General features: G+C 33.0%; 1 protein-coding gene across 1 annotated transcript in view; it reads left to right on the plus strand.

Moving 5' to 3' along the window:
• The window catches only part of LOC143914534 (uncharacterized), a 134,048-nt gene that overhangs the window by 2,674 nt on the left and 103,560 nt on the right, over positions 1 to 27,814 (plus strand). The gene's annotated exons all lie outside the window — the stretch shown is intronic.

Below are 27,814 nucleotides of genomic sequence, written 5' to 3' on the forward strand. Positions count from 1 at the left end.
TTGTGGTTGTTTTTTTTGTTTTTTTTTATTTTATTTATTGAAAAATCAACAGACAACAGGATGTACATAGATATGTATAAAAAAACAAATAGTAAATATATAATATATGTAACATCCGAGTCCAATAACAGATATATATATACATATACATATATAAATATATACATATATATATATATATATATATATATATATATATATATATATATATATATATATATATATACATATTATATATACATATATAGAAATAAGACTGGAAGTTATACTTCCTATATGTACATCTTTTCGAGTTATAAATTATGAAAGAAAGCATGCTTAAAAATTCAAAACAAATACACATGTACATATATTTAACAAGAGAAATAAAATTTAACTAAAAAAAAATTATCACAATTAAGATTCATAGTATTTCATCAAATGGGGACGGCAGACAAACCGCTTAGTCTGTGAACTCCATTCATTCGTGATACTGTTGCTTTCCAAAAATATAAAAAGCTATGGAGTAGTATGTAATAGTATAATCTTATACTGGGTTGACACGGTGCGAGTAGCTTGGACCGAATTTTACATACGTACATATATGCATGTATGTATGTATTACATACATATACAAAGGAAGGCCTAACAGATTAACACCAATGCGCCTTCCTGGCCAATTATAAACATGATATGATACATCTTTGGATAAATTTGACAAATTTGATCAATTTGTATTTTTGCAGCATTTTATAAATTAGCGAATTCCAGATGCTTTAAACTCGGATTTTACGAAAAATATGACAGGGTTGCCAATTTGTTGAAACCGTTTAAATGAAATCAGATAAATTGCAAACGATCTACCTTAGAGTCTCATATCCATGGTGTGGCCAGCAGCACAACCAGGGATTGAACCCACGACCACACAAGGGAAAGCATTACACTGATCTATGCTGCTTGTTGACACGATTGGCACGATGCGAGTAGCTTGGACCAAGTACCTTGTACGTACAAAGCGTTCTAAAATGATTCGATCTCCCGTTGACACCCTCCAAGCTACTCGCATCGTGTTAACCCGGTACAAAATTGAATATTGGTAATGTGCATAAAATGCAAAGATCAAAGCGTCGTTTGCATTGAATTGCCAGTCTAAAAAAAGCCATTTGTCTTATAGAGTGGAAGAATCCTAAAGCAAAGTTACTAATCTTATCGTGTGTTTTCCTATAGAAATCTTACTGAGCAAACATTTTAAACTGCTCACATGTATGCACATACTTATATACAAGTATAAAAGTTTGGCAAATAGTCAATGTTTACATGGCGGTTTGATGTTAGAACTCCATACATATGGGCATATAATGTATGCAAATATGATAATATATGATTTGAGACGTTCGAATCGTATGTTGATACGTCATAAAGACATATACACGTCTCGATATAATCACGCAATCATGTTTGTATTCATGAGATGTTCAGGTGATATCATACGAGCTTTCGTATGAATAAAGTCCTTTCGTCTCGTTTTTTTTTTTTTTTTTTTTTGATTTCTCAGAACGTGTTGCAGTAAACATTGAGATTTGTATATTTTCAAAGCGGCTCTTGGTATTTTATCAAAGGTTGTTTTTCAGGCGGGCCGTATACTGAGCGATCGGGCGAGCGAATGTCAAACAGACTTCTTATTGTATTGTAGAGGTGATCGGTTTTTTTTTGTTGTATTGATCGAACCGCTCCCTAACTTTCGACCGACCCCCGTAGTGCAACATTTTTCATTGTGACGTTGCATTTTCATAAAATGGGGAAGACGAGGGTAAGGAAACCGTAGTTTTGTCTAGTTTTCCAATACATTTTAAACTTGTGACGATTGCAGACTGTAATAAAAACATATAAACAAACAAATAGCTCGATCGTTAAGCTTCTTCTTAACGTCGAGAGGCGCCGGGTTCAATCCCATGAGCTAACCTGAGTATATCTGTACTGCTGCTGGTCAGACCTGGATATTTGTGCTCCAGGTCGATGGTTTCCTATCAGAGTTTGCCAATTTTCTCTGATTTCATTGTTGAAACGGTTCCCGGTAAAATTGGCTAAATATCCTTCCTACCTACTATGTCACCACTATTTGAGATTGATTAATGTACAATAAAATGTATGTACAATTCATAGATGTCTCGTTAATTTGCGAGTTTTTCAGTGTCTCGTAATTCAGCGATTTGTATAAATAAATAAAAAATGGTGCAATGTTTGTAATTGGCCAGGAAAGCACATTGGGGTTACCTGTAAGGCCTTCCTGGTATATATGTAAAAAAAAATATGTGTTTGAATTTGTTTTCAAAGATGAGAACAACTCATAATGTAAATTGTGTACAGTACTCAATTTACACTCATTACGATGAATCTTGTGCTACAAGCAATTACAGACTAATTGCACCTCTGTGCGGAACTTTGATCCAATGTTGTTGTTTTTTTTTGTTATGTAAAAGCCTGGTTGTGATTATTTTTTTTGTTTATAATAATTCTCTTAATGGTCTTTTTCTGCACAGGTTACCAGTAATTGGGCCATCGGTGATTAAATTTATTCTTATGAAACTTCTGTTAAATTACAGTTAATAATTATCTCGAAGTGTTCATTCAAAAAATCTCTTGTTACAAGTCAATGATTTAGAGTCAATTTTGCCTTTGGTTAATCGTTTATTTGGTGTAATTATTGAATGGTTGTCTATTTGTTTGTATTGTACGTTTCGTGTGCGTGTACACGTGGCAATCCTACAAATAAATACCGGTCCAATTAGCCGGAAATAGTATAAATATATGTCTATATATGGGCCGTTATATTTGAAAGTGGCGGAAGTTCAATTTTCAGTTCCAAAAAAACCATTTCTGTTTGACTTGATTCATAAATTGTTGTCACTTCTTTTTTGTAAATCGATATGTCCCGAATTTCGGAAAGCAGAATAAACGTATTAAAAGGCCACCAGTATTTTTGTTACATGCAATACATTATATTTAATGTTTTGCGGGTTCTGCTACTTCTACCATTTTAAATTATAACGGCTCATGTGTATTAGAATAATTACAGTTTATAATTCGTTTGTAATGTATACATATAATGAAGAAGACTGCCAATTACAATTCGTAATTGGCTTGTGATGTATTCAGTGAATTAAATTGCCAATTATAGTTTGTAATTGGCTCGTAATGTATGTATGTATATAGTGAAATTCACTGTATACACTACAATTCTGGCAATCTAATTCGCTGAATGAATAAGATTGCTAGTTACAGTCTGTAATTGGCTTGTAATGTATACAGTGAATTATATTATTATGTTTGTAATTGGTTTGCAATGTACTTATACAAAGCAGTTTCTAACGTACATTGTGAATTAGATTGCCAATTACAATTTGTAACGTACGTTTTAAATCGGATTACCAATTATAGTTTGTAATTGGCTTGTAATGTATATAATCTATTAGATTTCTATTTACAGTTTGTTATTGGTTTGTATTATTGTAGTATTCCTTAATTTAAAAAACAATAATGCAATGTTCAAACAAATATTTCTGACAAAATGCCCTGGAGTGTGTTACAAATCAGTCGTCACCTTTAGAAATCCAACTACAGTTTGTAACGCAGTGAATTAGATTGCCAATTACAGTTTGTAACGTACGCAATGAATTATAGTGCCAATTATAGTTTGTAACGTACATAGTGAATTATATTGCAAATCACAGTTTGTTTCGTACATTTTGAATTGGATTACCAATTTTGGTTTGTAATTGGCTTGTAATGTATACAGTGTATTAGATTTCCAATTACAGTTTGTAATTGGTTTGTATTGTTGTAGTATTCCTTAATTTAATTTTTTTTAATGTAATGTTCAAACACAGTATTTCTGACAAAATGTTCGGGAGTGTGTTACAAATCAGTCGTCAGCTTTAGAAATCCAATTACAGTTTCCAATGTACGTAATAGTGAATTATTATTTATTTTATTTATTTATATGTTTTGGACCATTGTGCCATTACAGAAATGTAATGCGCCACAATGGCCTGGATAATAAAACAAGAGAGGGAGAAAAAATATATTGCTAATTACAGTTTGTAACGTACATTTTGAATTGGATTACCAATTATACTTTGTAATTGGCTTGTAATGCATACAGTGTATTAGATTGCCAATTACAGTTTGTAATTGGTTTGTATTGTAGTATTCCTTAATTTAAAATTTTTTAAAGCAATGTTCAAACTCGGACGGTTCCAAACGGGAAGTCGTTACACATTAGTCGTCACCTTTAGATTCCCAATTACAGTTTGTAACGTAGTGAATTAGATTTCCAATTACAGTTTCTAACGTACGAAATTAATTATAGTGCCAATTACAGTTTGTAACGTACATAGTGAATTAGATTGCTAATTACAGTTTGTAACGTACACAGTGAATTAGTTTGCCAATTACAGTTTCTAACGTACGCAATGAATTACATACATATAGTGCCAATTACAGTTTGTAACGTACATAGTGAACTATATTGCTAATTACAGTTTGTAACGTACACAGTGAATTAGATTGTCAATTACAGCTTCTAATTTACATGGTGAATTAGATTGCCAGTTATAGTTTGTAATGTACACAGGTACACGTTCATGTGATGCGTTGATTACAGGCTGTAATCATACTATGCAGTTTACATATAATATATGGAACCAATGTTGTTTGTATGTAGCTAATATTTTTAAATCGAAAAATATCGAAATTAGCGCTATCTAGTGCGTAAGTTTACTTGAAGGTGTGCCGAATTAGTGGAGATAGGGTGAGGAGTGTTTATGGAGACTATTCTTGGAATTTGGGACGCAACCTTTTCTCTTTGAAATTATCACTTTTCAATTCGACCGAGTGTACGACGAATCGGAAAATTGAACCTTGTCGCTATCTATACGTCTCGAGATGTTTTCTAGAAACACACTCTCTATAATTAAACCGTTTTCTGGGTAATTTTCGCGATAACACTTGCGTAAGAGGTTGTCAACCTACTGTGATAACGCCGATCGAGGTCAATACGTTGATACCTTTGGACACTTTTCACAGGATGAGGTTAGTTTTTTTTCTTTATCAGACCTTCGAGGATCGTCCTTGCCCCACATACATATGTATAAGTATACATGTGTAATTATCTTTATCAGGTCTCCTTAATGCCGGTTATCTCATTTTTTTTTCGGGTTACGCAAGTGCGGTCGATTTGGCCCGATAAGGAAACTTCAAAATATCCTTACGGATCCCCCTCCGCTCTGATGCTATTATAAAATCATTTTTATCACCCTTAGCATGTAAACTCCCTCACTTTCTCACCCCTGTTTGAAACTTTGCACGTTTTGGGTTGGCCTGATTGCCAAATATTCGCGGCTTTCGTGTGGAAGTTATAACGAGCTCTCTCTCGCTCTCTTTCTCTCTTGCTCAGAATGCGGTTTGAATTATTATTTTGTTTTATGTTTGTGTGTGTGTGTTTTTTTATATTATTTTATACCGTTTTATGGGTCGACTCACATGGAAGCGGTTGCATGAGCGGATAAACTCATACATCCGAGCCACCGCGTAATTCACCGGAGCGATTTTTACCAATAGAGATCGTAAAGAGTAAAGATTACAATATCGGTATGCCGATTTACCGGTAAATCGTCAAAATTTCACCGTCGGTAAATACCGGTGAAATTTGTAATTTACCGGTAATTATCTTAACTATTTTATTCCGAATTAAGTACATACATATATAAGCATATAATTCATTAAAAATCGCTGCAAATATCGTATTGTGGATTAGGTTTTCTTGAATTCGTTTATTTTCAGTATTAGGGCGGTTTCAGACTAGCGTTTTATACGCGCGTATAATCTCGTTTTTTGAAGTGCATGTAGGCGCGTATAGGCGCGTCGTTTTCCATACGCGCAACGTATTATCCATGTTGATACTAAACACCACTACCGGTTCGAGCGAAAACGCCGGAATAAGCCCGTGTACGCGCGTCCGGTTTTTTTAAGCGTGAAAAGTAGCACGCGTGTAAGCGCGTATGCCGAAACGACCGTATACGCGCAGAAAAAAACGCTAGTCTGAAACCGCCCTTAAATGTGGCAATTTCAAATTGATAAATTCACTGGCGACACAGACCAACCAAATCGTAATAAATGCTATCAGGCGGTTGTTTCAATATTGTGATCGAAGCTTTCAAATGATTCAACAAATTAAATAAATAAAGATGATTGGCTATTCCGCCTGTCTGTCTGTCTGTCTGAGATAACGCTCGCCGTTCTATAATAGTCGTTTCGAGTCGACATACATATGTACGTCACAGCTAAACCACTGCCAAATCGTATATACGAATACAATAACAAAAGCAAAAAAACTTATATATATATACTATTTGCTACGAATGTTTCCGTTTGGCAGAGAATTTACCGCAATCTATTAAAAATTTATTTGATTAATTGATTAAATTTTCTATCCGTGTTTTATATTGTTTATATTTAGATAGGAAGGGAGTTTTTACCATTTTTTTCATATTAAACAATCTATGTATGTATGTATATAAAATTAATGTTTGTCTGGTTAACTGTGACGTATGCGTTCCTATACCATTCAACCGATTGCGATGATACTTATAAGAATTATTGTGTGCACGTCAGCGATGGTTTCTGTAAAAAAATCCCCCAAAAACGGGAACGGAAATGACTGGCATTGTATGGCAAATAATTTAAAATCAGTTCGCAGCCTACGCTGTTAGGGTAAAATTAACAAAAAATTGAATAATTGAAAGTGTTCACCGCCTGCGTTTTTCCGACAAATGGGATCGGGAACGATAACGGGAAAGGGAACGGGAATTGTATGCATTATTTTGGCATTACAACGCATGCCGGGTTCAGCTAGTTAAATATAAATATTAAATTAAATATAATTAAAAGGTATTTGAAAAAATTCGACCACGCGGGGGATCGAACACATGACCGACGAGACATTTCTTTTAATTTTTTTTATTTAATAAATGTCATCGGGTACAACACTAGTTTTATTATACTATCAAATTTAAAAATCGATGTTGTAATATGTCCTGAAACCTCATTATAAGATTTTCGTTTCAAAAAAATCGACTTGAATAGTTGTATGGATTTTTTTTGCGAAGTAAGAAGGATAATCCTAAGTGAGCACTTCCGTTTTCAAGTACCTGTGCTTATTTTGATTGTCCTTAAAGTCAGGTAAAATCCGCTTGCTTCGTTTCTGGGAAGGATACAGCCCTATTGTTCAAGGCTTTTAAAGTTTAAAACAAACCGCTTTCGTCTGGAATGTTTTCCTTGATCGTTTTGGAATCCTTTCATGCACACGTCATCAGATTATGCGGTCGACCTTGGAAACCGCAGGATGTTGCACTCCACGATAGAAGCCTTCTAAAATAATCCGATCACTGTTTTGCATTAATCCACTTCAGATTATTTATCCACTTCTGCTTAATCTTTTTGAAGTTTTTTTTAAAAAATCGATAATTTTTTTTATTAAATCAACTTTTGACTATTTGATTCCAATTAAAATTGTAACCCATGCAACGCCGGGTACTGTGACAATTCAGTGGAATAATAATGTAACGATTGCCGAAGAATAAATTATGCTAGTTACTTGTTTACTATTGCCTTATACGGACCGGTTTTTACGTCACTTCCATATGTGCACAATTACGGCAGTGATCGTGTTAACTTTTGACATTTCGGTTATTCGAACGATTTAATAGTGGAATGCAAGGATTTTCTTGGAATGCCAGGAACTCTCTCCTGTCCAGTTCTGTCGCCAAATAGCTGGGGCGATATTACACTATTTCTAGTAAGCAGATCTTAGGTGTACTTATCATATATACATATGTACATACATATATTCGACACTGCACGTTATTATCAATGAATAAATTATGCCGGTTCACTACGCATTGTTGTTCGAAACCGGTTTTTCGTGGTACTACCAAAAGTAAGCATATCATATATATGTAATTATATATATGAGTGTGATTCTGCTGTGAACGTGTTAACTTTTGACAATCATAATTCATAATAATATCTAGTTGTAAACGTTCCTTTCCGTTTTTCTTTTTACCAACTGTGTAAACGCATCCTTAGATCTACACGGTGCTGATTCTGTGAGGCCACCGTGCAAGTTGAGGCTAACTTTTGGTTTAAAATAGCGGTTTAAATTTTAGAAAACATACTTTTACCAATTTCTTTGGCAAAACGCCTACGCAAATACATCCTTCTGCAAAGCCATCGTGCGAATTGAGGTTGATTTTTGGATTTAAAATGCTGGTGTAGATTTTAGAAAACATACCTAACCAATTTCTTTGGCCAAACAACTACGCAAATACATCTTTCGATTTACACGGTGCTGATTCTGCAAAGCCATCGTGCGAATTGAGGTTGATTTTTGGATTTAAAATGCTGGTGTAGATTTTAGATAAAATACCTAACCAATTTCTTTGGCCAAACAACTACGCAAATACATCTTTCGATTTACACGGTGCTGATTCTGCAAAGCCATCGTTTTTTGGATTTAAAATGCAGGTGTAGATTTTAGAAAACATACCTAAAGAATTTCTTTGGCAAAACACCTACGCAAATACATCCTTCGATTTACACGGTGCTGATTCTATGAGGCCACCGTGCGAATTTGATGCCAACTTTCGGATTTAATATGGGGGTGTAGATTTTAAATGAAAAATATAGTGATTTTAGAAAACTAACAAATTTCTTAAACAAAAATGAATTTGCAATTTTGTTTTTCATTGTATGAGCCGTTATATTTGTAAGTGGCATAAGTCAACGTTTCTTCATTTTGAGAAATAGTTATTTAAAAATACTTTTTATTCTGCTTTCTTGAGTTTCTGGAAATATCGAATTAAAATATGTGATAACAATTTGTGAATTAAGTCAAACAGAAATATTGTTTTTGGAATTGAAAATTGGACTTCACTTTCAAATATAACGGTTCATATACTCAATATTATTATATATGTTGATCCTTAGTAAAAAAAACTTTTGATAAGTCGAAATTCTTCAATAATATTACAAAATAGCAGTTCTAAACATATGCAAACAGTCAAAAGGGGATAATTTTGAATATTTTTCAATATACATTTAAAGAGTGGAAGTATAATTTTTAAATCGTATTAAAGTGAAAATGAAAAGAGTTCGTTATATGTATATTCTTATGTATACTGATCCTCAGTAGAAGCATACTAAAAATAGGCATAATGCTCATTAGTAGCAATATTGAATGATTTCAAATCAGTAATAGCATTTACTATACCGTGTTAAACTAAAATCCTATTGCGTAAATCAAACCAGAGCAAATGAAATTTTGCGCAAAATGAAAACCACTGTTTTAAACCAATCTTGTATTATAATTTTGATTCAGTAATAAAAATGGATTTATTATTGATGCATCGCGTTAAACCGAAACTTGCCATTATGCAGCCGCGTTAAATCGAAACAATCCGAGTCAATCGTTCAATTGAATTAATATATTGAAAATGTAAAAAGCTCGCAATTTAGCACGTTCATCGTAATTAAAATTTTCGGTGATTAAAACGGTTGATGATTCTACATATAAATTCGTTACTGGGTTAACGTTGACTTTAATGACATTAAATATATGTATGAGTTTAAAATCACAGCTATTTTCTGGGAATGTTGAAAATTAAACTTTTAACGCCTCGTCGATATTTTTTCGGGTCCACATATATATTTTTTTTGGGTCCTCTACAAGGGTCCACTTGTCTCCAGCACTTGACAACAGCTGTGATAACATCCTGCGATTCGTCGTTTTGTTCGGTTCGGTTGACAGGTGTTTCGAATCGATGGCTCGCGTATTCATCGGAACATTTTTATCAGTTCAATAATACGGCTTATTTGTTGTAAAGCTTCTGGGTGTCTTTTTTTTTACTTAAATTTCAACGCAAGTATCCGAAGAGATGCATTCATTCGTTGGTATTTACCGTGTTGTATTCTTGACACCATTCATGACTGCACTTGACGTTCTTGTCTTATCGTGTTTCGCTACAAAAAAAAAAAGGAAAACGTAAACTTATTGTTGGTTACAATTTACGGCTCAAGATTGTTCCATTATCTGGTCCCTGTTCTTCTTTAGCTGGTTCTCAGTTCATATTCAAATTGTGAAAAAAAGCCCTTTGCACTCTTCGTCGTTGATTTTGAATGAAAATATTTATCTTATCATGTGTAGAGCTCGGTCATGTTATCCGTTTATCAATTTTGTGAACACATTTGCAAGAAAATTCTATTACACATAAATTCCAATATTTCAGATACGCACGGCTTGATTGCATAAAATGATTTATTTTTTAATTTCATTCGAATAAATTCGGTGTCAATTCTCATTGTAGATGTCAATCATATAATGAATTTCAGTTTGGGATTTCTTTTCTGATTCACGATTTCCTTGTACATTGGGCCAAAAATCATCTGCTGATTCTTTGTCCGTCTTAAGGTGCAAACGCACTGAATCGCACGGCACGGGTGCGTTCTCGGTCTCTTGCGGTGAAAAAGGATGTCTAATACCGCAGGAGATTTTTTCCGACAAGTTAATATAAAGATTTTTGGCTTGGGTGTCATAGCATAGATCAGGTGTACTAGCATTTTTAACACGTTTTTTACACGTTCTAAACTATCCAAAAAAAAAACACGTGCCGCGTACCTCTCTGTGTTTTTAGTTTTTCAACTAACGGTCTGTCATTGGGTTTTGGAACTTCTATGTATCTGCAGTTTTATATATCATGGTGCTATAAATTAGATTGTAGACGGTTTTTGGAAGAGATTTGCGCCCATGATCAAGTGAATACCATATACATAGGTAGGGTGACCATACGTCCATTTTTAATGTGTCTTGCGTGCGTCCCGATGTTTTAGTAAAAGTTTTTGGTTTGTCCCATTTGTCCTTGTTTTTCCAAATTAGTTTTTTTCGCAAAAGCAAATCATTCATTTTACATGTTTCTGAATAAAAAAAGTCGCTTTTGCTATTATTTTCATCATAACTATTTTTAAATCACTGTAAAATACAATACATAAATTACAATTTTCGGTTGCACGTAATTTTTGCAATTCAAAGAATTTGAGAATATCTTTTTGGTAAATTTTAGTTATACATATTTCTTATTAATTTAACACTTTTCAGAAAAAAATCTGCCTGCAGAGCATGAACATCAAATATTACATTTATTGTTTATCTTGTGTCTATTTTCCTTGTACACAGAATTATTAATGGTTATTTGAGGGTAAAATCATAAAATTTTGGATGTGCGACACATTTTTTTATAAGGGGGGGGGGATAATTTTTTTGCGTAGAGTTCCGTTTTGAGTTCTGGGAAATATGGTCACCCTACATACAGGTATTTGATTCTAATTCAATATTATCGAATTTAAAGAGCGTAACTTATAATACGTGCAGTTCGGGTCGGATTAGATCAATCATTCTTCGAAAGTTTTCCCGTTTTTCTTAAAACTTTTTTTAAGAAAAACGGGTTTTTTTTAACTTAAAACGCGTATCGCGAGATTTTCCACACCCACTTTTCTCGGCCGCGTGTTCGCAAATTTTTCCCGTCACTGTTTATTATGCAATTTATTACCGGCAACTTTTTGACAGACGCTGCCGCCCACTTTTCCCGCCAAGTTTCCGGGATGAAATCCAGCTCGGATCCTGGATTAGCGGCCGCGTGGATGGTGGGGGCATAGTCAAAAAATATTTTTCGTGAATTGTATGTGTGCGGGGAGAGCTGAAAACAAAGTTAGCAGTTTTCGTGATGGGAAATTGTAACAAGGTCGACGGCTTAACTGTCTGTCCGTCTGTCCGTCTGTCCGATGATGACCCCAAAACAGTGGGCTTTGAACCTCCTTAATTGCGTGCGAAACGTGCTTTCGTTTGCGGGACCATTTGTTATAAAGGCTTTAGGTGTGTGCCAAGTGGCTTTTTACTCCCAGTTGTTTTAACCCTTTCCATTCTCTGCTGAGATTTATTTAGGCACCTACCCTATATATAAAATTGAATTGCTGTTTGTTTGTTTCTCCGAGCCTTTACACAATGAAACTCCTCAAATCCGGGACCCATACTTAGGGTAGCCATTAACCGTAAGTATTGTCTACGATAGATTTATCTGTAGAAAAGTCTCTCATAACTTATGACTTATGAGAGACTTTTCAGATATTCAGATATTTCAGATATTCTATCTCATAACTTATGAGAGTCATAAGGTCTTTGACTAGTAAGATACTACGAGACAAATATCTCAACTTCGTTTTTTTTATTACTAACCTCTTCTTAGCTTGCAATCGATTTTGTCGTCTGACGAAGTTTGGGTTCTTATCCGATCGTTTTCAAACTTTGTCATTTTGCTCGGTTTGGTCATCAATATAAGTGGAAATGACGTCCGCCATTACCATGGTGAAAAATAATCGTAATAGACACGTTTGAAAATACTGCATCTTCCTTCACGGTGACGTCTATCGTCCACACTGTCCCATTTGTCCACACTGTTCTGATAGTTTTTTCCCTTTTCGCCCCGCTCTCGCTATGGCAGATCGAGCACTTTGCCATACTCATGATCAAAGTTTACGGAGAGAATTGGTGATTTCATAATGAGGTTTTTTTTTATATATTGTCTTAATTTTATAAAAAAATAAAGAAGAGGTTAGTTTTTAAAAAACATTTTTTTATATATATTTTTTTTGATATTAGGAAAATTTTTTTTTCAAATGCAATGTTGAAAATTATTGTACTTATTATAAATACATATGTACAATAAATCCATCATTTTATAATATTTTTTAAAAAGCGATAAATACAACTAGATTCATCTGATCAACTGTATTGAATTATGATATTACTTTTATTATCTTCAGTGGTGTCACCCCAATTTTGGAACAATGGCTTTCCAAATTTTTTTTCAAAAAAATTATTTTAAAATTATTCGTACATATATTTTTTTCCGTCCAAGGCACAAATTTCATACATGAAAGTTCATTAAATTTTCATGATTTGTATAATTTTTGACAAAAATGATATGAATTTTTAGATTAAATTACGGGTTTCCGGAAACCATTAGGGTGACACCACTTTTATCTGTCGACAGACATGTCGTCGATCTCTAAGAAGCTCCTACGACAGAAACATTATTTGATCCTTGATATATTTTGTAAGAGTACAAGTATTTTAAAACAATAAAAATACTCGCTTTTGTCACAGCGATACTTAATGTTGAGTTAAAAATTGCAAAAGTCAAATAATCTGTAAAATTTACGCATTTTTTTAATTGCTCATATCGAGAGAAAACCAACAACAATCATTGTCATATTCGAATTCCATAGGTAAAACTTAGTAAAGATTGATTTTCCGCTCCGGTAAATTTTTTTGTCGTTCAGTTTTAAATAATTTGCGATATATAATACTTACATATCTGTATCAATGTCTTTACATCAATGGCCACTTTTGGTGAACATTTAAACTGGTATATAAAGTTGATACTTATGAATCATTCATATACATATATAGATATGTATATTTCCGTTGTGCATACATACATATTATATATTGTGATCTAAATGTGATCGGTGACTCCACAACGACACAATGAACATTTGGGACACATATAAAATGGTAGTCATTCAGGAAATAGCTTAGGAAATGTATCTCGCATATCTGGAGCACGTGATGAAGATATTATCGTATGAGGCTCGTTGCTCATTCGTCATTGTGTCGTATTTGCGATCATCTTCAGGCCGGATAGCGACGCGGAAAATAGCATACTTTACCATGTTTGAGAAGCGGTGGATGTCGAGTCAATGAAAGTGCATCAAATCGAAACGAGACAACATCCTGTGACAACAGTGAGCCTGTGAATTGATGATGATCGTGTCCGGAGATGGCCCTTTCATATGCAACAGTCAGACGAATGTGATCCTAATCGGTTTTTCAAATCTGTTCTGTTCTGGTCTTTCAACTCGCGACTGTTCTGATTCGTTGAAAGGTGTTGCATTAGTCTGGATTACCAAAGTGGTGGATTGTATTTTATATATGTATTTTATTGAAATAAAATACATATATTCACTTCCTTATTCATTGTATTTGGGTCTCTTAACATCCGTCTGTGGATAGTTTGTGTGTTGGTTCTGTATAATAAATAGGATCTTAACCCTCCCTCACCGAAGTGGGGTATGCAAGTGCCCCAATTTTTACGTTTTTCATAATAACTATGTATGTGGTTTTCAAAGCTATACACCCTATATTTCTTGTATTCTTAAAAAGAATTACAAGAAATTTATTTTAATAGATTTTGTATGATTTAGAAAGGGGGTACATCATAAAAAATTTCATTTATACATTTCTACGTTCCAAAGTATGATTTAAAGGCGGTAGCGATAAGTCATGTTTTTCACTGTTCGCTTGCATATTCTTGTTGATCGATGAATCAATGCGAGAGAAAGAGACAGCTATATTTTCGTAAGCTATTGTTTTCGTCGCTTTTGGCGCGCGGCTATTGAGTCATGCAGTCGCCTGTTGGCCTTACCTATGTGCGTTTGCGTGTTGATGCTTGACGTTATTTTTTAATACAAAAATAGTCAAAAATATGCTATAGGACTAAAACTTTTTTTATGTTGATGTATAAAATGATTAATAAGATATATATTGAACACATTTGTATTGAGAAAAGGTGTATTTTGATTAAAAAATACTGGGGTCTTACTCAACCCCGGACACTCGTTCGATCTCGACGCCCCGTCCTACACAATGTTTTATATATCGATAAATCTCTCTATTTTGAGATGGATTATTTGATAGAAATGTGGTTTTTCGAAATTTCGAAAACATTAAATGTATATTAGAAACCATATTCATGATCAGTGGTTCTGAATAAGAAAAACCAGCAGCTTGGAATAGTGGTTAGCATATATGTATGCTTTCGAACGTAGTGGTCACGGGCTCGAGCCCCACTGGTTGCTGTTGGCCAGACCTTGTTTTGTGACACCAGGTCGATCGTTTTCCATCAGAGTTTGCCAATTTATCTGTTTTCATTGAAACGGTTCCGACTAATTGGCAACCTTTACCCATTTATCCCAGTTTTCAGCAACTCGAATTTCGCTGATTCGTATAAAATGCTGCAAATTTGTCCACAAATGTCTAGCAAATTTCGAGTTCTTCAGTATCTCGAAATTTGACGAAGAAATGCTCCGAAAATGTAAGTTTATCAAAAATTTATCCATAGACGTATGATGATTTGTTAATATACTATGGATGCATTGTTAATATTATTCTAAAAATTGTATATCGATGTTTGAAATTGGCCAGGAATGTTCATTGGGTTTAACAGTTTCATTTCTTGTAATATTTCTCAAATGTTGTATGTTTTGAATGATAAATTTAGCTCATTTAGAGTGAAAAAGGTTAACCAATATCCAGATTGCAGAAACATACTTCAGCTTTTCGAATAAATACTTGCGGAAAAGCAACAATTTCAAACGGCAAAATTCCTAGTTAAATTCCGTAGGCGAATTTTAACCTATTTATTTTGTTGCGTTGAATTTGCTTTGTTTTATCCATTGTATTATACACATATAACATGTATAAATACTCACATGCATACGTAAAACTATGTATTTTTTAGCAAATTGTGTTTTTTAATGTGTCGGAAATGCTTGAAATTCGCATAACCGGATCGATCTCGAAGGTCAACCGGAATGGGTTGCATAAATCAACCGATTTTGGATTTCGTAGAATTTTGTCTTAAAATCCGGTTTCTCAACTCAAAGATGTACATAAAAAAAGTGTATACACGTGTACATGACAATTTAAATTCTTTCATGCAGTCAGTTATGAACGCGCCAAATTTAACGGTTACATTTTTATTCGGTATGTGAACTTAGCCTACGAGTGACCGGGTTGAACACTCTTCGAAGCTTTGTGTGTTTCGAGTGTAAACCAAATAAACTTATGTATATGAATGATTCATAAGTATGAATTGTATATTCCAGTTAGAAGTTTCACTAAAAGTGGACAACAAGATACATATTCGAAAATGCTATCCCCAACAAGTATACGTTTTGTTTACTAGATTCAATCTGTGAACTGTTCATCGACCTTTTGCTTTTGTTTCTAATATGTTTTTAAATTAAATTGAGTATAACAATAAAGAAAAGGAAATAGGGAAATTTGTAAAATTAGGTTACAGTGCATTTGGGCGAATGAATGCATATTTAAATCTAAAATATCTCCGTGCCCGAAGAAAAAGATCTTCGATCAATGTGTCTTATGAAATGATAATATATGGATGCGAAACTTAGGCATTGAAATCCAGAATGCTTCATAACATCCAGTGCAAAAAAGTATGGAACGCTGTATGTTGGGCATGGCGAGGAGAATAGAAAATAGAATACGTGGGTTAGAAGTATGACAAAGCTAGTTGATATAATGGAAAGAGTAAAAAGATTGAAATGGCAAAGGGTCGGTCACGAAATAGAAAAACGGATGATAGATGTAAGGAAGAAGTGCTCGAACGGTACCTGAGATAATCTAAAAGGGTTCAAGGAAAGCCACCTCATCCTACACAATTTTCTAGTTTCATCTCCCAATAGATTTTAACCAACAGCCTGGATTAGTAGGAGTTAGTATATTATGCTTTCGAGCAGAGTGATCACATTTCAATTCTTACTATTATCTGTTGGCCAGACCTTGGTTTGTGACTCCAAGTCGACCGTTTCCTATCAGAGTTTGTCAATTTTTTTGATTTTCATTGAATCGGTTCCTGTAAATTGGCATCTCTCTTGCAAATCTCGAGCTATTCAGTATCCTGAGGTTCGCCAATTTATATATAATAAAATGCTGCCAAAAATTCTCCATAAATGTCACTGTGGATGATGTCTGTACGAATTCGCATTGTATAAAATGCTTGTATTGTTTGTATTATTGTATTGTATCTGTATTAGTACACTTGTCGCTTTGGAGCGATCTGTAAATACCAGTGTATGTATATTGAAATAGAGCAATAAAATATCAACTACCTTTGTCATAAGAAACCCACGTATTCTGCTTTCTATCTCGTCTCTTTAAGCCTAGCATACAGCGTTCTATACCTTTTTGAGTGCATTGGACAATGAAATATTTATCTTTATATGTATACATATATGTATGTAGTAGAAGTTTTACATTTCAACAAAACAATGCATTGCATAATACTCAGTAATAATGAAATGATAGATTGATCAAACATCAAATTATTATTTTTTGTATAAACCATTTTATCAAAATCTTTGAAAATGGTATTTATTTCATGCAGTTGATGGATTTTCTTGGTATGCGGAGATTTTTTTCTCATATGAGGTTTCGATACTCTGAAATACACTTGAAGCTAAAAACAAAGGTAGAAATGGAGTGAAGTGAAATTGGCAATCCGTTCGAGAGAAAAGAAGTGTCAATTGCAGTCCAAAATTAAAAGGAAAAACGTGGAATGGACACTTCAGCTGTCACGTCCTTGTTTTTTCGGCCCGACTGGAATTCCAGTCGTCAATTTAGCTAAAAAGGATAAAAGAAAAACCATTTCTGAAAATCTGTTGTGTCCGCAATTATGTATATCTACTGTTCATTCGTTGGCCTCTGCACCTGACAGGTACTTATTCCAGTTCGGCAGATGTTGTAATGCTGTAATCAATACTGCGGGCAGATGTTGTACGTGTATAAAACAAGAAATCTCGAAAGAACGCGATACACACTTAAAATAAAATCAAAAAGAAGTATTTGCATGAAAAAGTTCACCCTCCACGCTCCGGGCTAATTTGGTGAATTTTAATCGCGAAAAATTCCACAGCATCTGTGAAGATCGAGACGAACCATCCGAAGAACCGACGACATTCCGAAGAATGCTTTCCGTGGAGTCATTAGCATTTCATCGGTGCTAATAGGACAGAGTCACGAGAAGATTCGTCACACGAAAGAGACGTTACAAAATGGTATCCACTTAAGTATCAATTTTTCTATAAATTTCCCCATAAATCGCTGATGGTTGTGTTTTTGCCATTTTTATTTTTAACTATTGAAGAACGCACAATTGTTAACGACTTCGATTTCACCAAACATTCAAAATCCACGATTTATAATATATAGCGAGTACAGATAATTTAGCTCGGATGTGATTAAAAGCGCAGGCACACAGAAAGGTACACGGCACGTTTTTTTTTTTAGATAGTTAACGATAGCATACTTGTGGAACCTGAGTCAAAAATCGCCCCCTGGAGTGCTTTCTGTGATATTTTATCCGTGTAGTGACATTGATTTGATTGTGATCGATAACGGTGATTCCCATATTTAGAATGTAGAAATGTAGGGGAAACTTATGGAAATATTAAAACCGTACGAATTAATGATGACCTGAAGAAACGCCCTTCCCAGCTGGAAACCACGAGCACGTGCACGATTCGGGGTGCAGAAAGACAAAGGCAAAAAACGGTAAAAAAACGCTAGCACGCATAGTATATGCTATGGCACCCAGGCTTAAATCCTTTTAGGTTTGACTTGACAGTGATTGAAAACGGTTGATTGATTTCCATATTTGAAGAAATATAGAAGAAACTTGTCGAAAAAAAAGAAGCCATGCGGATTTTTCACAACGGGAGGTCAAGAATGTACCCGTGCCGTTCGATTCAGTGTGTTTGCGCCTTAAGTGAGGTATTTGCAAATAGTTGGACGATTTATCGCTCGTAGACTCGTAGCGACAATCTTTTGGGTTGTAGATCTTCCAGGGACTCAAAATATTATAAAACTATGAACAAAATGTTTCACCTTTGTTGTATTTAAGTCCTTTTTACATTGACTTTTACATGTTGTCGATAATAAATTGGTCAATTATTCGTCTGTGGACCGTTTTAAGATCTTGACTGATTTTTGTGAATCCAAGTCGATGGAATGGTTGAAAGTGAAGTTCCTTCTCAGAAGATAATGTTTATTTGATATTGAAATTTTAACTGTGTTCTTATAAATTGAGGTGTCAACAATTTTTGTTGTTTGTCAATTTGTTAGACTGGCAATTATCTTAATAGTTCCAAATTAATAAAATTCACGAGGTAAAACGATTATTGTAGTCACTAGTGGACCATCCTATAAATGTACACATGTAATTTAAATATTCTTCAACAAATAATGCATTAGGAAATATTAAGTATTGTTATCGTTTATCACTCGTAAACACATTAAAAAAAATCATATGCATATATTATGCCATCTAAAAGTGTTCTCTCTTTATCGAGTTGACATTAGTTTGACATATGATGTATTGCATTCACAATTAATAGGCGATAATAAATATTGGTAACGTTGAGGTTAAATGAGATAGTGTGTCGCCAGACGAAAAGGTTACTCAAATACGTAAATATTCGAATATTTCATTATCTTTTTCCTATTTATTATAATGATACTACAATTTAAAATTATGAATGATGTGTTCTACTTGTTTATTCGCGTGTCACGATAGTAAAGGTTGTCACTTAAGCGGTCGCCATCTTGTTTGCCACTATCAATCGGGCATTAATTTGGTTGAATTTTAAGATTCCATACTATTTTTTCTAAGAACATATCATTTTATATGATTACCGCAAATTATGTGGTTTAAGGATTATGGCAATGGACCCAATTCTTTTATTGACTTAAACTAACTTAACCTGTATTGAAAATGTGACAGTTAAAATACCAATTGGTTTTTTCTATTGTATTTAGTATTCCTATACTTAGAAGCAGGGCTGGCTCAAAAGTGCAGCAGACTAGGCATGTGCCTAGGGCGCCATAGACAAGGGGCGCTGCGATGCGTCCCCATTTTTTATTATTAATTTGAAAAAAATAATTTGCTTTCTTTTAACTTAATTTTTCAACTTGAAGTAACGATATTGATTGCAAAATATATAATTTACGAGGAACGCAGGAAGTTGACTGTCAAATATCAACGACAGCAAACTGTCGTCGGTACAAATGGTAATTTGGAATTGTATTTTATATAAAATAAAATACCGCTGAAACCTATGTATGTACATATATATGTATATACACATATCATGGATACATTTCCTTCACGAAATTAAACATCTTAAACAATCATATTCGAAAGAAGAAATGTCATTCTGTAAAATTTTTCAATTCTGTTGAATATAAATTAATGTCTTCGTTACCGAATTTATACATTTTATACAAAAAACGTGCCTATTTTGAATAAAAAATTTTAATTTAATTTTATGTTTATGTCTTAATATATTTTTCTTCAACATAAAATTTATTTTAAAAAATTTAAGGTGGGCGCTGAAACGAATTTGCCTAGGGGCGTCATATTTCGGGCTGGGCCTGCTTAGAAGTATAAAACTTTTCTCTAATCCGTGGTATGTAAAGGTAGTGGCATATCATTTTAGAAACACGCTCTCCAAAAACATGCTGACCAACGAACAATGTATTGATTTTTGATATTGTACGTGGTGGACACAATGAGCTCGCTATTGAAACGAATGCACCAGATTTTACCATGTGAAACAGACCATATTGACGAGGTGTTTGTTACAGTCCAAGTGTTTTCACATAATAAACCGGACAGCTACTGCCAGGTCTTCAAAAAACCATCTTCGATAAAAAAGTGGAAGAGTCGCTTCTTGGAAAGCTGGGATTTGAACCGTGACACTGCGACTACGTGTTTGGTAACCTACGTCAATTTTGGACTGTGGATTCTATTATAAGTCGTGCGTGCATCACACGAGAGCTGATGATAAATAGATACTAGATACCGAAAAGAAAAGAAGAAATAAAAAATAGAAAAAGAGAATCAGATAATAGTGGAGCGTTATCTTGGTCGTTAGTGAGTACCCTTTGAAAGTTTATCTGTTATTGTCGTGTGAAAATGATTATAAAATTGAATGTCTGTCTGTTTGCCCGAGTGTGCATATTCCCACATAGTTTGACTGATCTTTACAAACTTGCTACGTGAAATTGAGTGGCTTTGGGCAACCATCTTGCGAATTGATTGGGAAAGTTTGTTCTCAGAGAATTTTAGGTCCTAAAAGCTCATTTTAATGAGCGCAATCTCCGTAGACCATTGTTCTGTTTATGACTGTAATAAATAACAAATAGTTTATAGTATAAAATCTTACAAAAGTACAGTATCAGGTTTCGACAAGTCAGAACTACCTTCACTTGAATTTGAAACTTGCAGTAACTTGCTTTTGTGTTTTTACCTACTATTGCATGTTTCACTCCAAAATTCCATTGTTACATACATACATATTCTTCTGTATGCTTAACTTCTTCCGACTGATTTTTTATCTTTGGTTTTCGGTGGAGTTCCTTTATATTATATTGCACATTTCGATTCATAGAAAGGCTCACTATTCAAATATAAAGTACTTTTTGGGTAATTAATATCAGTTTGATTAAAAAAATCCCGTCTAGAAGTCTTTTGAATTTGCATTTAAAATGTTTTTGGCTTCAAAGCAGCTCTCGGTAAGGTCTGTCTGTAAATGAGTCACTAATTATGGAGTGCGTATCAAAGTTTGTACATAATATCAATATTTCAAATTGTACAAATGTTGAATATTTGAATATAGAATAAGAAGGGGGGATCAAAATCACACTTTTTATCCACTGTTGATTTATGTACCTCTTACTATATTCTTGATCTCTTATACACGTGAGGGTCAAATTTTCTACATTTTGATACTCTAAATTCGAATATTCTGTATTTGTACATTTCGAAATATTGATATTTTAAATTATATTTCGATTGACTACCTTATCTTGATCATTTTTCACAATGTTACTATGCAACATTAGCTAGTATATGGAAAAACGCTTTGGTAGACAAATTTATGGCGACAAGTCTGCCGAAAGGTCTACAAAATGAACTTCAGTCAAACGATTTATGATTTGTTTCATAATAAAGAAGTTGAAAATATGTCTGTAACGAAGTTGTTGTATAAATGCCATCTGATATGTTGGGCATTCATTTTAAAATAATTTGTTTAAATTTTATATAATATCAGATATTTTTTTCGTCATTTATTTTTTACATACAGTTTAAAATTCTGTCTCAAATTTTAACAAACATCTTGGGCGAAGCCGAGTTTTTAAACCTAATTGGTTACATCAGAGATCCACTCTCATTATATCTCGTCTTCCCGTTCTTTGTAAATATTTTATTCATCATTATTTCGGCGTCTTTGACATGCAAATTGCAAGTGCTATTTCTTATTCGATGCAATTATAAACGTTGCAATACGAGTGAGTGCTTTTGCTCTTCCTCAATTCTAAAGCAGAAATATATCATTTAAAAAAAGTGTTGTCTGTCATTGTACCACTTTCGCGAGCAATTCACGCGAATTCGTGTTGCAAAACAATGGGAATTGGTTCGTTTTGAAATGGCAACACGAAATTATGATTATATTGTGTGCGTACGGCAGATATGTACATTTCCCAATGCGAATTATTCAGGTATTAAAAATCAAATGGAATGGATTGTTTCCGGGATTGTCGATTTTATCACACCCATTTTGTGCTTTCCCGCACAGTGCAAATATAAATTAACATGTCATTAAAGCCGGAAATCGAGACGTAACTTTGTCGGCCATTTATTTTATATTTTTTTGTGAGGAATTCGTATTTATTCAGTTCATTAATGTAAGACGACATAAATTAAATTTCGCCCGGCAGAATGAATAATTTGATCCATTTTCAAATTGAAATTGTACAGTACATATTGATTCTGTATGATAAAAATAAAATTTTGTACTCGAATCTAGGGAAACGGTCAGACAAATAACTGAGGTTTTAAATTACGGTTGTTGATTAACCGATAAAGGTTCATTTACGATGTCTGCGACCGCGACATAAAATGTATAATATTTAATTAGTGCTCTAAATGGGTACTAAAATCAATTAAAACCTGCTGCATTGTGGTCGTTTATTCTTTAGAGTAATCTTTACTAAGTTAAATTAACCCACTAAATTCAAATACATATGAGAATGTATACATTGGTTTGTTCTCGTTTATGAGATATGAGCGTTTAGAGAAAATGCGCAATTTTTACAGATTTTTGGCTTTTGCAGTCTTTAGCTCAAAATCTAGCATTGATGTGTTAAAAGTGGGTATCGGAATCAATAGTCAAATGTTTTTTCTACTGATTGTATCTTTTGGTTTATTGAACCGAAATTTCTTATATATAAGCTTAAGCTTAAGTTATATATAAAAAACCAATTAAGTTATATATAAAAACCAAGTTATATATAAAATTTGGTGAACACTCGTCAACCGGAAGTGGCAGTTAACTCTTTTTCGATTTTTCTTCCACTATTTTTGACTTAAAAAACATGTGTGCTCTTTACGAAAAAAATCAAGTATTCTTGTATCAATGTGATTAAAAATAAAAATTAATTTAATAAACCGGAAGTGTGATTTCAGTCAAAAATGTTGTGACCACACGTTTTTTTCCACATCCCTGAACGTATCAAGCAAGGAAAATTTATATTTGTTTTCTTTATGCACTAACTTAGAGTTGATAAGGTTTTAGTCAGAATTCGTAAACCGGAAGTAGTATTTTTTTTAAAACAATATTTTATTATTTTATTTTGACATTTTAAATTATTTTTATTTCCTTGATATTTAATGTGTATATTATTATAGTGTTTTTAAGTAATAAAAAAAAATTGAACAAAATCCGACAACCGGAAGTAGAACTTTTGTCTTGTGTAAGTTTCCCTACAATTGCGCTCAATTTGTATCGAAAATGCTCTCATAGCGAACGTGTTTGTATATTTAATTATCGAATTTTATTTTTTATACTTATTATATTCCTCAAATATGTACATAACGTCATGGACAGCTTCCCTGTCAATTTGTATAATATTACATATACATATATTACGGTTGCAACCGTTGAAAACTGACTTTGAATTGAATTAAATGAAAATGTACATTAATTGCATTGATACTAGCCATACTACATAATTTCACCTACTATCTAATTTGATGGTTGTAAAAAAATTACACGAGTCTTTGCACATCTGTGCTATTTTCTCCAAATGATAATTAGTTCATCGCCCCATTGAATTAAAAATTGGAAAGATAATCAAAAAACGCAGGCACCGCAATATTGCAAAAGCATTGATGTAATTTTTCTCGGAACGGGCAAACAAATAAATAAACGTTTTACGATTTTCTTCGATTTACACGCATAACATCACGACCGACATGTCACAACAAATTAGCCGTTTACGTGTCAGTGTCACGTACGTATTTGTTTATTGAGCGTATAAATAAATGCATTTATCATATCGGAGATTTTTATCGTTGGAACGTTGGAAAACTTTCAATACACGTATCGATTTTCGAGTGAAAAACTTAACCTATAGAATCGTTTGAAAATGACGTGCGAAATGTGTTGCGTTTGCACAAAAGAAGTTCGCGATGATATAACTCGATTCAACGGAAATTCTACCCTTCGGGATATGAAATAAAAAACCATTCAGGAAGTTTAAATCGATACCCTTTCTACGATGTGTGCTCAAAAAACGCAATGGCTATACTTTTTGGTATTTTTATATAATATGTACCAATGTATATATATTTATCAGTATTTTATTACAAAATGGTCAGTATTATATTATTAAGTGTCATTATAAATAACAAATGGACAGAATAAAAATCTGACGTACATTCGCCAGAACAAATATCAATGCCTGTGTTGGATGGAATTGTCTATCAAGATCTTACCAATCTTGTGTTGATACCAATCAAAAAGTAATAATGGCCAATTTTCAAAATAAAACTCACCATTTAACATTAATACTGACCATTTAATATAAATACTGACCGTTTTTTATTGTTTATACAGACCACTTGCATACCGAACGATGGATACTGGCCATAATAATATATATATATATATATATATATATATATATATATATATATATATATATATATATATATATATATATATATATATATATATATATATATATATATATATATATATATATATATATATATATATATATATATATATATATAAAAACAGACGCGATGTATGTATATTTGTGGATATGTACATATGTGCTTGATGCGTGGACAAGTATGGAGATTTCAATAAAACAAATTTTAGAATACCAGGAGTATACGTTATGCATAGGGATGTGGCGTGACGACCGATCGTGTCAAGGAGACGAGGGGTAGCGAGGAAGAAGGGGGGGGGGGGTTTGGGGGATTTGACATGTGCTCCTGATATTGAGCGAGTTGGAACGGGTGTTACACGTTACACACATACACACATCCACGAAGCAACAAACACCCCCATACACATTCTGTCAAGATTTTGATGGTGGGATTTCATAAACATATGTACATTTGCATAGATTAATCTTTTTTAATTATTCTTATTCTGTCATTTTTTGATAAATTGCAACAAACAATTTTGCATTGAAATTTAACAGTTTGTATAATATATTAAATATGTTTTTGATTTTGATTTTTAAATGCTTTTTATTATTACGAAATTATGTTCACAATACATCTTATATCTATTTTAATAGAGCTACTGATCTACTGATCATTTTCTATTTTATAATTTAATTTAATTTGGTTAGTAATCATAGTATTATATTATTCTAATGTTAATCTACAGCATAATAGGAAAAAGAGCTCAAAAACCTATTTACAATCCTATATTAAATATGTACATATGTACATTTGTATGAGTATTGCTCCAAATTAACTGTTTGAATGTCACATTGTTCGTAATACGAATACCTCAAATGTCAATTGCTCGAAATGCGAATCCATCAAATTTCAATTATTTTAAATATAATTTTCTCGATAAAAATGAATTAATATTACTATTTTTGTTTTATGGATTTTTTATTGATTTACGCTAAATATGACATTCCAACAATAGATTTTGAGCAATATATGTACATATGTAATAACATTTTCGTGTTAAATTGTGCATACGTTCACCAAAACTTTTTGATCACACCTCGTATGTATGCAATTTATTTTTATTCGATATTTCTTTTTCACGCTAATAAATTGATGAGAATTTTGAACGTTCGTTTAATTAACATATTGTTCGATTGTATCGCTCCGATTTCTATCATTGTCTTCAGTTTGAAATACAACAGTTTTAAAAGTCAAATTTTCATACGGTTTTTTAGTCGATCTTGTACGACGTTTTGCCGTGGTTTTTATTTATTTTTTGGTTTCAACGATTCGTGTGAATCGCTTTTTGGTGTTTGTTGGTGATGTCGATAACGGTAACGCATTTTGCCTAGATTGTCGGATGTGAGTCGTCAACCTCTCGTTGACCATTTAATTGATTCACACAATTCAGCTTCCCACCAATTTCTAATCGATTGTCGTCCGTTCGATGATGATTTTTTAATACGAGCAGGAAATTGTGATAGGTGAGATATCCCAAACCAAAAAAATAACACTTTTTTTAGACTATCAAATTTGTTGTACGTGGAGTCGAATTGTTGTTACAGTAACATTAAACTGACCCGTAATAATGCCATGATAAATAAATATGATTTTTGTCAGACATCAACTGGTATTCTTAGATACACGAGTTGCTACTTGTATCGATACATGTATCGTTACAGTGAGTGAGGCCTTTAGTTTGGGTAAATTTTGGACTAATCGAGTTTTAATCATGACTTGTATATTGAGCTGTCATTTGAATGTGTGCAATGTAATGCTAAATTTGAATAATTATTTATATACGTACTTTATCATACTTGATTGATTTAAAATGTTTAAATTTGGCATGAATCTGATTTCGAATGGTGTTTTTATGATGAGGTGTCCTTCGGATGCTTGAATTTTCACTATATGCTGAATTTAATTCAATTTTGTGCGATAAAATTAAGTGTTTTAGTGGTTTTTTTTTTTACCTAACCTATCTATGTATATAAAACGAAAAATCTAACTTAAATAAGTAGGAGAAGTGATACACTTGTTGTCCAGTGTATAGTAGGTATGGATTGATTGCAATTTATCGTTAAATTTCATAAATCGGTAAACGGTAAATGATTTTCCCTACTATCAGTACACCGGTATTTACCGGTAAATGAAAAAAATCGTAATTATGTACATAACTGTATTTGGTAACTTTTCCTAAAAACGTTAACCTAGATTGAATCGTAAATACAGACGAATAGTGTCATATAAATACATTTAAGTGAATCTGTAATAATAAAAAAGTTTATTTTTGTCTATTTTTAACCAATTTTATTTATTTATTTAAAAATTGAACCATTTGAAAGTTTGGATCATAATTAAAACAACCGTCTGATCTCATTTATTTTGATTTGGTTGGTCTGTGTTGCCAGTGAATTTATCAATTTGAAAGTGCCACTTTTATTACTGAATATAAACAAATTACAGACAACTTAATTCACAATAAGACATTTGCATCGATTGTAAATGTAATATTATGCAATTATATGACTGTATATGTACTTACATAGTTCACGATAAAATAGTTTCCGGTTATTACCGACATTTTTTAATTTACCGGAAATATTACGGTGATTTACCGGTAAACCGGTATTGCAATCCCTAATAGTAAGCAAAATTACTTGAACTAAAATAATACACTAATGTCAATTGATAGCAGAATACTATAATGCTATTAGTTAGTAGTTGATAGGAGCACCATCGAGGATATTAAATATTTGCATTAATGTTACAGGAATCTTTTTTTTATCTTTCAAATTCAAGCTGCTAATAGCTGTAGTGTT

Source organism: Arctopsyche grandis, chromosome 7, assembly GCF_051622035.1.
Source record: "Arctopsyche grandis isolate Sample6627 chromosome 7, ASM5162203v2, whole genome shotgun sequence".
In the NCBI taxonomy this organism is placed as follows: Eukaryota; Metazoa; Arthropoda; class Insecta; order Trichoptera; family Hydropsychidae; genus Arctopsyche; species Arctopsyche grandis.